This window comes from Strix aluco, chromosome 14, assembly GCF_031877795.1.
Source record: "Strix aluco isolate bStrAlu1 chromosome 14, bStrAlu1.hap1, whole genome shotgun sequence".
Taxonomy (NCBI): Eukaryota; Metazoa; Chordata; class Aves; order Strigiformes; family Strigidae; genus Strix; species Strix aluco.
The window spans coordinates 4286911-4297462 of NC_133944.1; positions in this window are offsets into that span (position 1 = coordinate 4286911).

The following is a 10552-nucleotide window of genomic DNA, read 5'->3' on the forward strand; positions in this document are numbered from 1 at the left end:
GTTAGACACTAACTACAAGTAAACACGTTTTATCTCACTCTCTTCAAAATAATCTCTTCAGCTTTCAAGAAACTGTGACTCTTCTCAGGAAGAACAAATGAAGTGATACAGAATTTTTCTTCTGCCTGAAGTTAAAGCAGATGAGGTACAATTTATCCTGACCTTGCAGGGCAATGAAGCCCTCACAATGCCTCTGAAAGAATCTAGTGATGTTTCACTTGATTTCAGACAAACAGCACGATCATTCGCTGATGTTCCACCATTTGCCTTTAACTCCACATCCAGGTCCACATCACCTCCCACAGACAGGACACAGACCAAGTACCTTCTGAGTTCCACAGCTTCTTTTGTTTTCACCTGCCCACTTTGGAACCCCACATCAGGAATTGTTCCTTTGCTATACAAAAAACCATCTCATTAAAGATTTTTCTTATTAAAATTCATAACCTTAAAGGTACCATGTGACAAATACTAAAGATAATTGGATTGCACTCATGAACAGAGAAAACAACACAAAGGGAGTGCTTTCATGTCCTTCAAACAACAGGACTTACACTGTCCTTTAAGTGTCTTGTACTGTTCTTTAAGTGTCTTACACCACCTTTTAAGAAAATATCCATTAAAATATTCTAATTAAAATTTCACTTGCAAATCACTGCTTTTGAAATATCTTCACCAGAACAACAAAGCTGGTAACAATCATAAAACATTATGCCTTGAGAATCTAGTTTTCCAAATTATATAAATTTTCATTAGTCTGATGTTTTACCTAGCTATCCTGAAGCTTTCCTAATTGCCTAGTTCCACACCAAATTAGTTAGAGCTGTGCTACCTCTGAGAGACTTTTATATGAGAACTTCACAAAAATCATCTCAGCTCAAAGATAACAAACTCCAGGAAATTTCAAAGCTTCAGAGAGACAAAATATCTGTGAGCTACTCATGATTAAAAAAAATTATTATTACACAGTTTGGCAAAGATACACGAATAGACTCATACAGCACAATTACTATGTTTTTTACAGGATATTTTTAGGAAAAAGAAGGTGAAACCATATAGGTTGAAGCCAGCTCTATCTGTAATTCCAGGTCTGAGACACAGGTTCATACCTTGAACAGTGCTTGCAGGAATTAGTACAGTCATTTCCAGAGTTGATAAAGATAATGCGCTCATTAAGGTGTAAGCATGCATGCTTAAACAAATTAAACTAATTTCATACTGATACAAAGATACCCAAGGAAAACTGAAGGTCAAATAGATTTATGCCATAAGTGATTCAGAGATTGTGAAATGTTCTAACAGAATTTAAAACTGCATTTTGTCTACAGAATTTCAAGGGCAAGGATATTGGAGGGAACACTACACAGAACAAAAAGATAAATCAGTTTCAAATTATCTCCCAAAAGAGCAAAATATGTCAGCAGCATAGGTTTGCTGCTCTTTAATCACTTTGTTGAAATAACAGCAAATTAAAGGCCCATTTTTGCAGGTTGTTGGATAATTCCTGTAAATTGCTACATGCCTGTGGGTTTGTAAAAGTCTAAAGAGTTTGAATCACCCAGTACACTGAAAACTCTAGGAAGTGGGACTAAGTAACTGAGGTACTTAAATTTTATCCTTGACTATACTTTATTTCATTGAAGTAACACAGATTCTGACTGGTTTTAGAAGAGACCTCAATGTTTCACACTGTCTGCTTCCATATCTCATCTTGGAATACCAAAGAAAAAAGAAAAGCAAAGCAGCCTAGATGTGGTGTAAATCAGTATCACTCTTAAAATCCATAGACTTAATTCAACTTACCACAGTTGAGAATAAGGCTGTAAGCACTTCTACATTGCTGCAATATGTTCCTGTCATTCTCTTCCTTCATCAAGTGATTCTGAAATGTAAAAAAGTCAATCAGAAAGCTGAAGAGAAAAAGCAACCTTCCTTTTACCACCAACTGTGATCAACACTTCAGGCTTCACAAGTTTTGTTGGACTGTGATCCCTGCAACCTGCTGACAAGACCTGCAAACCCAGACACAAACACAAGCCTTTGTATTTCCATTCTTATCTATACTCCTACCACTGTTTGCTGTAGTTTTATATGTATGTTGATCTTCCTAAAAACACTGACCGTGCACTCCCTGAAACAGCTACACTGAACTCTCCCCAACACCTGCATTTCCAAACGGGAGGGAGTTTCATAAAACCTTCAAAGACTTCCAGCGTGGCTGATTCTGAGTGGGAAACTGGAAGAAAAGGGGTGAGATTATTGATTCATCCTGTTTCCAACAGAGAGAAGAGGGGCCACCAAAGGGCTTCTAATAGGAAGGAATATCCCAACCTTAAACCACTGTTAGACAATTGTGTTCCTGTTCATGGGAGAGAATAGGCTTCAATTACAAGTAGAAGGAGGTGCTGAACCTGCTCCTTAAGGGCATGCTCATTTGAGAGAAAAGCTGGCACAGTCATAGCTGTTTGCTTGCCCAACTCTGGCTAAAAAGCAGCACTGAAGACTTGCCAATATTTATGTGATTCTCCCATTTTATGCAGAGAGCAAGAACAACCAGCCAAAGAATCTTGGAGCACACTGAACATAACAAGGCAGCAATAGCACTCATTTCTCTTAACTGCTTTTCTGCTGAATAATTAAGCTTATATTAGTTTTGGAAGTTTTCCTCTACCAAGATGGGGTGGGTAAGTTAAGTGGCTTCTAAACTGAAGACTCTGCACAGAGTTTAACCCTATCATAATTTATGCATGACTGGGTCTCGTGAGATAGTGGTGATGCAGGTCTAGAAGAATGAGTACTAATGGAGGTTTTTCCTCAGGAAACCTGTGGATTTGCCCATAAGTAATTACTCCAATTTCCACAGCTCACTGGTTGCCACAGATACAGTTTCCTCTTTATTTCCCCTCATGCCTTTTGTGCTGCATGGGGACAATCCATTTTTTATTCATAGGCTTTAGGAGGATCAGTAAATACACTGTGCCATTGCAGACAGTTTTTAAGCTAACGTCTACCCAGCTGTGACCTGCAGTCACACATTTGAGGAGTGAAGTGTATATCTAACACTGCATTGGCCTCCCTCCCAATAGAGTCACTTGGTGTACTTCTGACTGAAGAAAATTATTGCAGTGTCTGATCAACATATGCACCAAATGTCCAAATGAGTGTAACTGAATCTGCAGGAACACCGCTTTGGTGTCGAGCCAGTATTAAGACATCAGCGTTCAGGATTTTCTCCCACTCTTCCCATCCATCAAGGAAGTGAAGCACACATGGATGGATGATGTGCTTGCTCTGCAGGGGCTGTGTTCCAGCTCTGTTCCAGCCAGATCTGAGCCTAAGACTAGGGGCCAAACAGGACCCCCACAGTCAAGTCACTGTCACAGTGCCCTTCTTATTTAAGATCTTCTCTATTTTGTTACTGCCTTCCGAGACAAACACTTTGTAATATCACAAGGCAGCTGTAAGATACCCTTCTAAGGTTTTTATAGAAATTATAACACTACACCGAAAATAGGAGAATGCTCCAGTGATTGAGCTCTTTTTGTCTCTGGAACCTCTGTCTCTTCAACATATGAACTACCAAATCAGAGTTTATTTAACCCAACACCAGTGGCTCATAGAGATGCCTCCAGCCTATGAAACCCCATAGCAGACCACGAGCACCCTGACTCTGAATGTTGCTTACCAAGCCAAAACATTAGTCCATTTATAATTAACAGTGATGATTTGCATCACACAAAGACAATTCAGCACGACTAAGTCTTCTTCCCTCCCCCAAACTTCCTGGTAGTTAAGACCCCACCTCAAAAACACTTTGTAAAGGCCCTGCATCAAATCCTGGTCTGCCCTAGATGCTCTCCCAGAGGTCCTCACACCTTCTGTCTGACAGCCATCTAGTGGTACCCGCACTGCTTAGCAAGGGAAAGGAGCAGCTAACTCAGTGCTCAGACAGATGGGTCCTCTCCTGTTAGAGCTAGAAGCTGTTCTGGGAGGATGGAATTTATACTATTATACTATACTATATTACTGTGTATTTCTATACATTAAACACATCACCACAATGCTGTTCATGGCTGTCAACTTTTTAGGGTTGCTAACTGCACTCTCTGATGCACCCTGCCTCTGAGATGATAACAGATAACAGCCAGCACTGCTGCTTCCTTCAAACAAATGTTGGTGCACGACCTCCCTCCGCCCTGCAGCCAGGCCTCTCTTCCTCTCTGGGGGAAAACTAAGTACAGGGTATTCCTGCTTTCTTCCTGCACTGCTGCCCAGTGGATGATTGCTCCAGAACATATACAAGGTATACAAGTGGTTCAACCACAGACACTGAAAATGCCACTCTAGCCTCTCTACAAGTCTTGCTGAAAGGTTTTCATTATTAAACACACCCAGCAGTGATTCTTCAGCAGCCTTTACCTCTGCTTACTCCTCCTCGGTGCCACTCTTATTCCTCCCCTGCTTTCAAGTATACATCTTGTGCAACCCAATTAAAAGTTGTCTGATTCCCTCTGCAGACTAAGGTCCTTGCTACAGTAATTTCCAGTTGACTCAAAGGATTTCCCGCCCACTGTAAGAAACACAACCTGAGATTTTCTAGTTCCTTCCTCAGTTACCAATCACATCCTTTTGTATTCTAAATGCTGATTTAGACCACCTGCCCAGAATCACCTAGAGACCTTTCTCATGCTTTTGCCTTCACCTAACCCCTTCTGTAATCTTCTGCTTCAGCCTTGGCCTGAATTGTCCCCAGCAGAAACAATGAGAGATAGAACAAATCAGCAAGATACTCTGCATCACAAAGTAACAGAAACCCATGTAATGCTGAGCACATTTCTAAGCTTAGTAGACCATTGCACTCATTCCTAACTATAGCCATCGTTCACCAGTTTTGAGACTTTACAGGTGATGCACTGATTTGAGGTTCTGAGAACTGTGAAATTAACAGTAAAATATCTTGGGTAGCTTAGCATGAAGGCAAGAAGATTGCAAATTAAGTTTTATTCAGGTTTACCCAGAGGGCAGGAATGTATTCTAGTGTTAAGGGAAGAAAAAAAAAAAAAAAAAGAAAAAGAATATTTAAAAGAGTCAGCATGAGTATTCAGAGTTGGGTATGATTATTCCATATATCATGAGCAACCCAAAGAAAACTGCTTCCAGTGTTTGCCTGCAGCTGCACACATAGTTGTTAATTCACAGTACACAGACTGACGCAGTTCAGGGGAACACCTCACTGCCAAAAGCACAATTTGACCCCAGAACACAGTAGCCAGTCAAACTACTATCCAAGTGGCATCAAGCAGATTACTCAGCCTAGGGTTCCTACTAGAAAGAAAGGTTGTAAATAGGATTTGAAGGAACACAAGTTCTGGTCAGCTACAAAGATAAAGGTATTGGCAAATCTCAGCATACTAGACTTCAAGCTTGTTTTTCCTCTACCTTCAATACATTCAAGCCTTAGCTTAACTAAACCCCTCAGCCTATCTCAGTAGAGATGCCTTGTAGACAACACATATGCAACACTTTCCCCCAGCACTCAGAAGTGATACATGAAACCCTACAACCAATAAATAATGCAAGAGAAACTAGTTCTAACTTTAAAGACTGACAGAGAAACACCTCCCCCGCCCTTATTTCCTCCAGCCTAAATTCTCTCCAGAAAAGAGGATACCTTTCCTTCTGTCCACCAGCATACTGACCTCCTAGGTGTCTGAACTTCGCATGCTGTTCCTAGCAATATATAATGATCCCCAGCTGGCCCTCATCCCCCAGCCTGATTAATTAACACAGAGATGTTGCTTCATTTGCTGGGGCTCTATGTCTCTTTGTAAAGTCTTCTAAGCAACCAAAAGGAAGAAGATAAAGGGAAAAGCTTTAGCTGCCCCCCATCCAAGCATATATCTTTGTGTGGAAGATAATATCCTGAGGGATGAAAAATGACACAATAAGTTTCCCAGAACATAGTGCAGCAAAAGAATGCTGTGCTATGCCCTCTGAGAAATTCACTTTCAGCTTTTTGCCCCTATTAAAAAAGGCAGTGGGTTTTGTCAGAGACTTTATACCAACTCCTTTCACAGTTCAGAGGCATCAAGCACAGAGAGGTTTCAGGACTGACCCTCCTTCACAATGAATTCACACTGGAAGAAGTAAATAGACTTGATTACTGATGTGCACCTTTCCAGAATGGAAGGTCCCACTAATAGCTCAAAAGCTACCTGGGAGCTCCTGATGAAACAAATTATTTCTTTTTTTAATGTATCAGAGCAAGGGGATCAAATTACAGAAGTATTAAAGAATAGGCTAGTATTTTGTCATTTACAAATGCAAATACAATGTGTGCAAGCATACAGAAAAGCAAACAGATTACTCCTTATCGCTCTGAAACTTGAAAAGGTGGGTGGGAAGAAAACATAACAAAATGAATTGATCTTTACACCTCAGCCTTTCCTCTGCAGATAAATCTCTGTTGAAATTAAACACAAATAAACCAGATTAAAAAATCTAAGCACAAAACCGAAAGAGAATTCAAGTTAATAAGAGTGATAGGAAAATAGGGAATATTGAAAATTAACTCACATCTTTCTATTGGCAAAAGATTAAATGTCATGTTTAAAAGATTTAAATCCCTTCCTCATGTTTTTATATTACATTAAATTTAATCTATAATTGTCATATTTTTGACAATGGTTTGTTTTTACACTGAGTAGTGTGATATTCAATGCTATTTGAAGTACAGCATGAAATTCTTAAAACAACTATTCTTGAACACAGTAGTTACTACCTTGCCATGTTACATTGACAAGCACCTACAAATGTGGTTCCATTGAACTGGAAGTCCAAACCCATGATTTTGATTATCCAGTCTGGCCTGTAGATTTTTCCTTCACATTAAGCCACTGAAATGACTGAGTCAGAGTCTGACACAGGGTAACTCATTGCTAATTGTCTGTAGGTCCAGCAATGTTGTACACTGAGTGTATTATCTATAGAGAGAATTAAGATGTCTGCTCAGAAGAGTTCACAGTCGATGCAAAAGGTAAATTTTCCATGTGTCTTAGTAGTTCCACATTTTTATGTAATGTTCTTATTTTCAGCCATCTATTTTTAATATGTCTCAGAAGGATGTGCTAGTAAGTGAGTCAGTGGGAAGATCTGAAGGAGGCAAATTAAAAAGAGAAAAATGAAGCACAGTGGACAAGGTTAAGAAGGCAAGTCCCTGCACAGGGAACTGGGTTGGAACATGTACAGTGTAGGAGAGCTGTCTCACTGCCATAAAAGCACGCTCTGAAATACGGCTTTAATTGTAGTCCTAAAGCTTGTCATCATCGGGTCTCACTGATGTTCACTCTTTTACTGACTTGCCTGTGAAGTCCCGTCAAACCTGCATTTTGTGTGGCATGCACCCAACAATAAAAATGTGACCATTTCCCCTCCCAGATGACAGCAGCAAATATGCAGTAAGGTTACCAGTAGAAGCACTATGTTCATTGGTATTACTTAACAAGTAGATGTCCCTACTTCAAGAACAGTGCAAAATCATTAATTACGTTACTGACAATATGTGAAGATTCAAATCCTGGGAGAGCACCACACAAGATTTTCACAAATCCCAGATGAAAACCAAAGGTGACACCTGACAAAGTTACAAAGCTCAATCCTGACCCAACTCTCTCCTTCTCTGCCCCTTACATATTAATGTACTGAAAAAGCTCCTCAGCTGGTTCAGTCTCACATACTAAGCATGCAGCAGCACAGCAGGACCATGAAGAGTACTTTAAAGCATTCATTTCACTCTGATCAGACATTTTGCTGTTGGCCTGGTAGTTTTTAAAATTATTTAAAGTTATCTTTTTGCCAGCTTGTATGATTGCTGCTGTGGAACCTGGAGTCTTAGGATGATTTTTTTATGCAGAAAATGAGCAGAAAGTGGCAGATTAGGAATATATATCCTTTGAAGTAACGTAACACTGCTGAAATGTGTTTAAGAGAAATTGTTGATATGCCATTTTTGTCTCAACCTGTCCTTTTTAAAAAAAAAATATTTTTTCCTCATATCAACAAAAAGTTTTAATGACATTTTTCAGATTTTTTCTACTTATAGATTTTTTTGTTTTGTTTTTTACCAAGCAGACAATTAAAATTGTTGATTTATGTGAAGCTAGATCAGATCTTTAGACATAAACACCACCTGTAATTAACAGGTTTTTTCTTACTTATTTACTGATGAAGTGAAAGGGTGGACCTTTGGTATGTTCTAAGAGAATATAAAATGAAACCCAGTAACAACTGACTATCTATAATGAGGATGCCTGAAATAACTGAGATTACTGTGATTAGAGAGTTCACCGGAAAAAAAAAAAATTGAGGAGAAAAAGAAACAATTCTTTTTTTTTCTGTAACAGCAGAAATTTTAACATAAGCTTTTAGCTGGCAGCAGTAAAACATGAATTGTTTCTTAGGCTGAGTTATCACTACATGTTTCATAAGGATTAACTAGTATGTCGTTATTAGAGTAGTCAGTGATTCAGCATGCCAGAAGATTGGAAGATTAAACAAAAGCTAATCTCTAGAACAGTAGGACAAAATCCTTTGTTTCTTTTTCAGGAAAAAGAATTCACAGCTTGCAGGTTCTCAAAAGCTGGCTTCCCCCTTGCTGTCTTGGTAAGACAAAGTTTTTCTCAACAGCAGTACTTTCCCATCCACCTCTCCCAGGGGAATGCAGCTTCCAACATCTGTGTATTACAGAACATTAGGGATCAGGAAGCACCAGCAGTGTTTATTTTTTTGACATCTTAGCACTAATAGTAATGAATTTTTCTATAAATTGGGTAACTTTTGTTGCACTGGTGGTCAGAGTTTGACACAACTGGAAAAGGCTGACACGTCAGATTGCTGCAGTTTCACGAGGTTTGCAGCAAACTGCTGATAAACAAAACGCTGTGAAAAGTTTTTATGTGTATTTTAAAGAAAACTGTTGGCAGATTCAACATTTATTTTAACTTAAATGCACAATATAGAGCATATTTCAAGTTCTCATCACTGACTTAGCAGCTGTAGGATCCATCTTGTAAGAGAACAAGATCAGTTTGACATGTGTTCTACCAAAAATCCCTCACTACAAGGGACTGGCACTTTCACATAACTGAGAGTGCTGCCAACCTTTAATTATTTTCAAAAGAGAATAACAATCAAAGTTATGGATGCAAAATCTGAAATCAAATTACTCCAGGTTATAAGCAATGCCTCTTTATTCGCTTCTTGTGTTTCCACAAAGGTCTGTGAATCTAATCCAAAGCAGATGCATGTTCAAGCCTTAGCTTTTGGCACTCTGTTTCTAAATGTAGAAACAATGTACTATTGACATACTGATGGAAAAGGTTATATCCAGTTCTTAACTAGGCAGCAATGTCACACTGTTCAAAAGAACAATGAAATAGATAAATTTTCATTTAGCACGATATTTAAATAATGTTAATTTTTTTATATGAGAAAGATGGTGAATTTAGAGCCAACCTCCTGGTACAATCCTAGATCAGGTTTACCTTTTATATTTAAGTATTACATTTTCAGCAGCACCTCTCACCAAGTTCTCTATTGGAAATATCAGTGGCATTCAGGACTGATAAACAGGTAAAAGATAACAATGATATATACAGTTCTTGCTAACATAAGACACAGTCAGAGAGCAACTGATATGCCTCCTATGCAATTTTCAAAGGTGGCTTAGGTTCTGGACATTTTAAAGAAATTTTTAGTATTTAAGGAACCTTTGACAGCTATCAACAAAAAAATCCAGGAGTTTAGCATTCAAATCATGAAGAAAATTATGAAAATGGTCTAAAACAGCCTTTGATATGTCCAAATATCTTCAGTAGCTCTGGAAAATATTTAGTATCATGCTGTATGACAGAGAAATGCCACATATTACATAGACCTCTGGTATACTTCTATTAAATATTCTCCTGCACTTGAAGAAACTTCCCATCCAAGTGCAAGAGTTTGGCCAGGAATGGCAGTAGCATAAATATCGCAGCTCCTGGGAGGATTCATCTAGGGGAGAGTGAAGCTTTAAAATATTTTCATTTCCTACCTCAGTGATCTCTTACTTTCCTTCAGGCTCACTCTGCAGTCATGTTCTGCTAAGCGTCCCAATTAAACACATGCAGCTGCTAAAATTAGTTAACAGTGATGCATTGGTTCGTGCCTCTCCTTGGGATCAAAGGCACCTCTGTGGGACTCTCTGACAGCTGGAAAGGTCACCTGGGAAGTTCCTGCTCATCTGCTCTGGGGTCAGCTCTCTCCCATGGCAAGGTCTGGGCCCAGCAGTTGGCAGTGGGCACTTCTTGCCTTCAAGGAAGTTCTGACATGGATGCAGTGATCTGCTGAGAAACTGGCAGCAGCATGACTGGGGTCTTAGGTCTGCACAGTACATACTCTTCAGTTGGGCTATGTTGGAAAATGTAAGAACCAACTTTGACTTCCTGAATTAATTAATTTTAATATTTCTTGTCAGTCTTGCAGCAAACAACTGTCTATCCTTTGAGACTGAAAC